The 5,469-nt window shown below is 38.9% G+C and overlaps 1 non-coding gene across 1 annotated transcript; it reads right to left on the bottom strand.

Moving 5' to 3' along the window:
- Positions 1–336: 336 nt before the first annotated feature.
- On the bottom strand, positions 337–409 carry Trnak-uuu (transfer RNA lysine (anticodon UUU)). Its single transcript has one exon. It is a non-coding gene; the product is annotated as a tRNA-Lys (tRNA).
- Positions 410–5,469: the final 5,060 nt, after the last annotated feature.

Below are 5,469 nucleotides of genomic sequence, written 5' to 3'. Positions count from 1 at the left end.
CCGCGTGTATAAATAACTTCACCGTCGCAAACCGGCCTCTCTCCCATGCGCCACCATCTTCATCATCGGCACGTCGCGGCTGCTGACAAACGGGATCGACACTAGAGTGGAAGCAAACATTAAATAATAATCACTACCGCGTGCCCCGTCAATGGCTATTGTTGGTGCCTCTCAGTTGGCGCGCAATCTTTAATTGATTCTTTGTCACACACGTTTGCCGATGTGATGAACCGCTGATTATTATTGCTGTAATGACAATATCTATGATTCAGTTATTCAGTCAGTCAATGACCTATCAGGAATGAGTAGTTCAAAATACAGAGAAAAAAAATTAACCGCCCGAATAGGGACTTGAACCCTAGACCGTTGGATTAAAAGTCCAACGCTCTACCGACTGAGCTATCCGGGCTACATATAAAATGTTTATTCCTTAGCTGAAGTGAATACGATGTTTAATACGTATGAAGAATGTTATGATGTACACAAAGCAGAAGTCTCTCATTAAATTGACAAAGCTTATTAATTTTATGAGTTTTGACTTCAACGGTGTAGTAAATACTTAAAAAATATGTTTATTTTCTCCTAACTGTATGTAATGAATCATTGCAAAAATAACCCATAATTGTTTAGGTCAGAAGAATGTGTTACGGTTTGTTTTATTGTTCGTATAGTTATAAGTATTCGATTGAGTCTGTGTATAATATGAGTCGGACATATAGTTGTGTTTTTAAGTTCAGTTAGTAGTTCGTTAGGCATAATTTTTCCGATTCTATTATTTGATCGAAGTGGGGAAATATTGGCAATTTAACGTAAAGGACCAAGGAGCGGAAAGGCTAAGAGTTGGACTAAAACCATTTGACCACAGAATAGGTGGCGTTAAGTTCGCTTTCGGTAGTATCTCCTGCCGTAATTGGTTTAGTTTGGTGAAGGATCTGGCGAACATGTTGACACGCATTTTGAGATAAAGTCTCACCAGTAATCAACATTAGTTCTCTGGCAAACATATGTTACGTCCATTTAGTATTGGGACTTAGTCACCTACGACGAACATATGTTGACTACACTCTGATCTAGTTCCGTTTCGTTCCCAATTCTTTGCAGGTTTCATGATTATTTTTTTTGTAAATCGGAGTCAATTCTATGTGTGGGTCGAAGTTGTGTATCGTTTAGTTTAATTTCGTTCACACATTAATAGGGTATCTGTTCCTATATAAATAACAATAAGGCAATGTGCATATAAAATGCATTGATTTCTCACCCAATAATCAAGAAACATGAGAATAATTATGCTCGGCTCACGTAATTTTTAATTGAAAACAATTTGGTAACATCAAAAATGAAATTATTATCACATTACATAAGTATTTAGCTAAAAACATCATCACCGTCATGCATCTATTTCTATAACATTCAAAAACAGTTATTCCTATGCTTGTACCTATATCAATAATACTGTTTCCAACATAAAATACGCACACTATTACTTGTGTGTATACGTAACGATATGATTGCAGCGATGCCGAATTCAACAATGATTTGTATTTGAGTTTAAATATAATTATATAATATAATATAATTGTAGTTTTTCAACTTATCAGTTTAATTTTATGTTTGTCGTAGATTATCTTTTCTATACACCTTATTTTACAAACATAAACGTTGAATTTCAAAGTAAAAGTTGATTCAATCATTTTTTGAAATAAAAATCTAGGTCGGCAACCCTTGAGAGTACTGCCAGGCATGTAAACAGATTGGAATACGGACAAGGAGAATTTAGATGTTGTTCGAAATGTGATGTGCTTTATGTGTTGTGAAGTAAATTTTGGAAGGATTCACTTGTGTCAGCATGAAATTGAGCGTGAAAACAGATGAATCTGCTAGTAGCAATCGAGCAGTGCATCAAACCAACAGTTCAGAGGTAGGGAAATGAAAATAAAAGTACTTTATAATTTTATCTTAAAACATTACTTTATAAAAATCTTGACTAATATACCAAACATTCAAGAATGTATTCCATCCATATATACGATAAGAGAAATTGTAATTAAATTGATTTTTTATTTGGTTTATCGACGGTTGGGATTAATATACGGGCTGTTATTAATATGGGAACAGATACCCCTTTTGTTTGTTTTGTGTTAATTGTTCATCTTTGTACGTCAATAAAATTGCAACAATGGCGTCCAGCGGCCCAACATAAAAAAAAACAAATGGTTTGTGTAGGATTTATTATTTTTGAAGCACTCTAAAACCAAGAATGATTCTCGGCCATGTTATTCTATTGCTGTGACTGTGGCTTAGACCTATAAAAAATAAATAGACCATATAAAAAACAGAATAATCCAGAAAATGTATCAAGAAAAGTTCTTTAGAGTTCAAAATACAACAAATATAAAGCGATTAATTTTTTAACTGCTACTTCCAAAACATTAGGAATAATTCTCTTTCTTCTTTAGACTTCCAAGTTCTTGAAATAATTCATTATATACAACAGCCGATGAAATTTTTTATTTGTTTTTAGTATTATTTCTGAGTATAAAATTTTGTATAAAAATCGGTGTAGATGAAATCAGAGACAGACAAAATTTGAACATGTTGAAAAATCGGGTCAAAACTTTATCTTGTACATATTCATTTATAGAATGATTCTATGGTCCGTTCAATTCAAAGAATTAAAAATAATCTTATTTGAAGATGAATTGTGAACAAATAATCAATCAGAAGCCTGAATACGTCCATTTCACATGATCCAAATTCAGAAAAAGAAATTCCCAGTATTTTCAAAATATTGAAATTGTAGCTAAAACTATTTTGAGAGCCTATTCCGACTACAAGCTTTATCAGGATTAAGCTATGATAAGGAGTACCATGTTGTCAAAGTTGTCGTTTAACATTATATCAAGTTATACATCTCTTAATCTAAATACTAAATCTAAATACATTTTTACTTTCATCACCTTTTACAAAACCAAAAATGTTTAAAGTAGAAAGCATTTTTGACAACCTAATTCCTATTTAAATACACAGATAAAAATATGTTGTGATTTTAAATCTATTTTCATGCACATATATGGAGCATGCAAATAAACGTAATTTTCAATCGATCTCGCTTTTCTTTTGAATCGAAATAAATTTCAACTGTGCTTGCATGTAAAATTCAATCAAAATTAATTGAATATCGAATGTTAATTCGTTCGATACGCATACCTGCAATTTTACACGTCGTTGAATTTTCAAGATTATTTGCTGTGTATTTATTTACGTCTAAAGTTCTATGAGTAGTTGAATCGTTCACGCAAGGGCCACGTGCCACAGCCTGATATGTGTAAGGACTTAAACAGGAAACTTCTTACGAACGAGCGTAAGGTGATCCAAAGGTGGCAGCAGTACTACGAAAAGCATCTGAATGGCCATGTGGCAGACGAAGATGGCGGTATGGTGATGGACCTGGGGAACGCGCGCAGGACATAATTCTACCGGCTCCGGATCTCCAAGAAATCCAGGAGGGGATTGGCCGGCTGAAGAACAACAAAGCCCCTGGGGTTGACCAACTACCAGGAGAGCTATTTAAACACGGTGGTGAGGCACTGGCTAGAGCGCTGCAATGGGTCATTACCAAGATTTGGGAGGAGGAAGTTTTGCCGCAGGAGTGGATGGAAGATGTCGTGTGTCCCATCTGAAAAAGGGCGATAAGCTGGATTGTAGCAACTACCGCGCAATCACATTGCTGAACGCCGCCTACAAGGTACTCTCCCAAATTTTATGCCATCGACTAGCACCAATTGCAAGGGAGTTCGTGGGGCAGTACCAGGCGGGTTTTATGGGCGAACGCTCCACCACGGACCAGGTGTTCGCCATTCGCCAAGTACTGCAGAAGTGCCGCGAATACAACGTGCCCACACATCATCTATTCATCGACTTCAAAGCCGCATATGATACAATCGATCGGGACCAGCTATGGCAGCTAATGCACGAAAACGGATTTCCGGATAAACTGACACGGTTGATCAAAGCGACGATGGATCGGGTGATGTGCGTAGTTCGAGTTTCAGGGCATTCTCGAGTCCCTTCGAAACCCGCAGAGGGTTACGGCAAGGTGATGGTCTTTCGTGTCTGCTATTCAACATCGCTTTGGAAGGGTAATACGAAGAGCAAGGATTAACACGAGTGGCACAATTTTCAATAAGTCCGTCCAGCTATTTGGCTTCGCCGACGACATAGATATTATGGCACGTAACTTTGAGAAGATGGAGGAAGCCTACATCAGACTGAAGAGGGAAGCCAGGCGGATCGGACTAGTCATCAACACGTCGAAGACGAAGTACATGATAGGAAGAGGTTCAAGAGAAGACAATGTGAGCCACCCACCGCGAGTTGGCATCGGTGGTGATGAAATCGAGGTGGTAGAAGAATTTGTGTACTTGGGCTCACTGGTGACTGCCGAAAATGATACCAGCAGAGAAATTCGGAGACGCATAATGGCTGGAAATCGTGCATACTTTGGACTCCGCAAGACGCTCCGATCGAATAGAGTTCGCCGCCGTACCAAACTGACAATCTACAAAACGCTAATTAGACCGGTAGTCCTCTACGGACACGAGACCTGGACGATGCTCGTGGAGGACCAACGCGCACTCGGAGTTTTCGAAAGGAAAGTGCTGCGTACCATCTATGGTGGGGTGCAGATGGCGGACGGTACGTGGAGGAGGCGAATGAACCACGAGCTGCATCAGCTGCTGGGAGAACCATCCATCGTTCACACCGCGAAAATCGGACGACTGCGGTGGGCCGGGCACGTAGCCAGAATGTCGGACAATAACCCGGTGAAAATGGTTCTCGACAACGATCCGACAGGTACAAGAAGGCGAGGTGCGCAGCGGGCAAGGTGGATCGATCAGGTGGAAGATGACTTGCGGACCCTCCGTAGACTGCGTGGTTGGCGACGTGTAGCCATGGACCGAGCCGAATGGAGATGACTCTTATATACCGCACAGGCCACTTCGGCCTTAGTCTGAATAAATAAATGAATTATTTACGTCTTCTTTACCACCATCGGATAATAGTAAAATAATAAAAGGGTAGAAAATTAGAGTACCTGATAACTTCCCTTTAAAACCACAAATGCTCATTATTGATGAAATTTATTCGCTAGTGGAAGATAAAAGTGAGTTATGCCGCAAACTAGCTGGGCGACTTGATATCGGTAACTGGGGTAATATGCACCCCCTGGGCAAAAAGACCTTTTGGCCTTTGTTACGATATTCCAGGAAAATTTTCAAGAATGTTTACTGCTGGATTGGTAGTTCGATATCTGAACTACATGAAAATACTCTGAAAAAACTGCCGAAAATTTACTCAAAAATGTCAAAGGATCGTTTTGCCCGTCAATGTCAAAGGATCGTTTTTGTACTCCGTACAGTGATGCCATTCCATACAAAACACGGAAAAAAGTCTTTTCAATCTCTTTTT

Source organism: Armigeres subalbatus, chromosome 2 (assembly GCF_024139115.2).
Source record: "Armigeres subalbatus isolate Guangzhou_Male chromosome 2, GZ_Asu_2, whole genome shotgun sequence".
NCBI lineage: Eukaryota > Metazoa > Arthropoda > Insecta > Diptera > Culicidae > Armigeres > Armigeres subalbatus.
The sequence above is the reverse complement of the archived record's forward strand: the minus strand, read 5'-3'. Positions and strand labels throughout refer to the sequence as shown.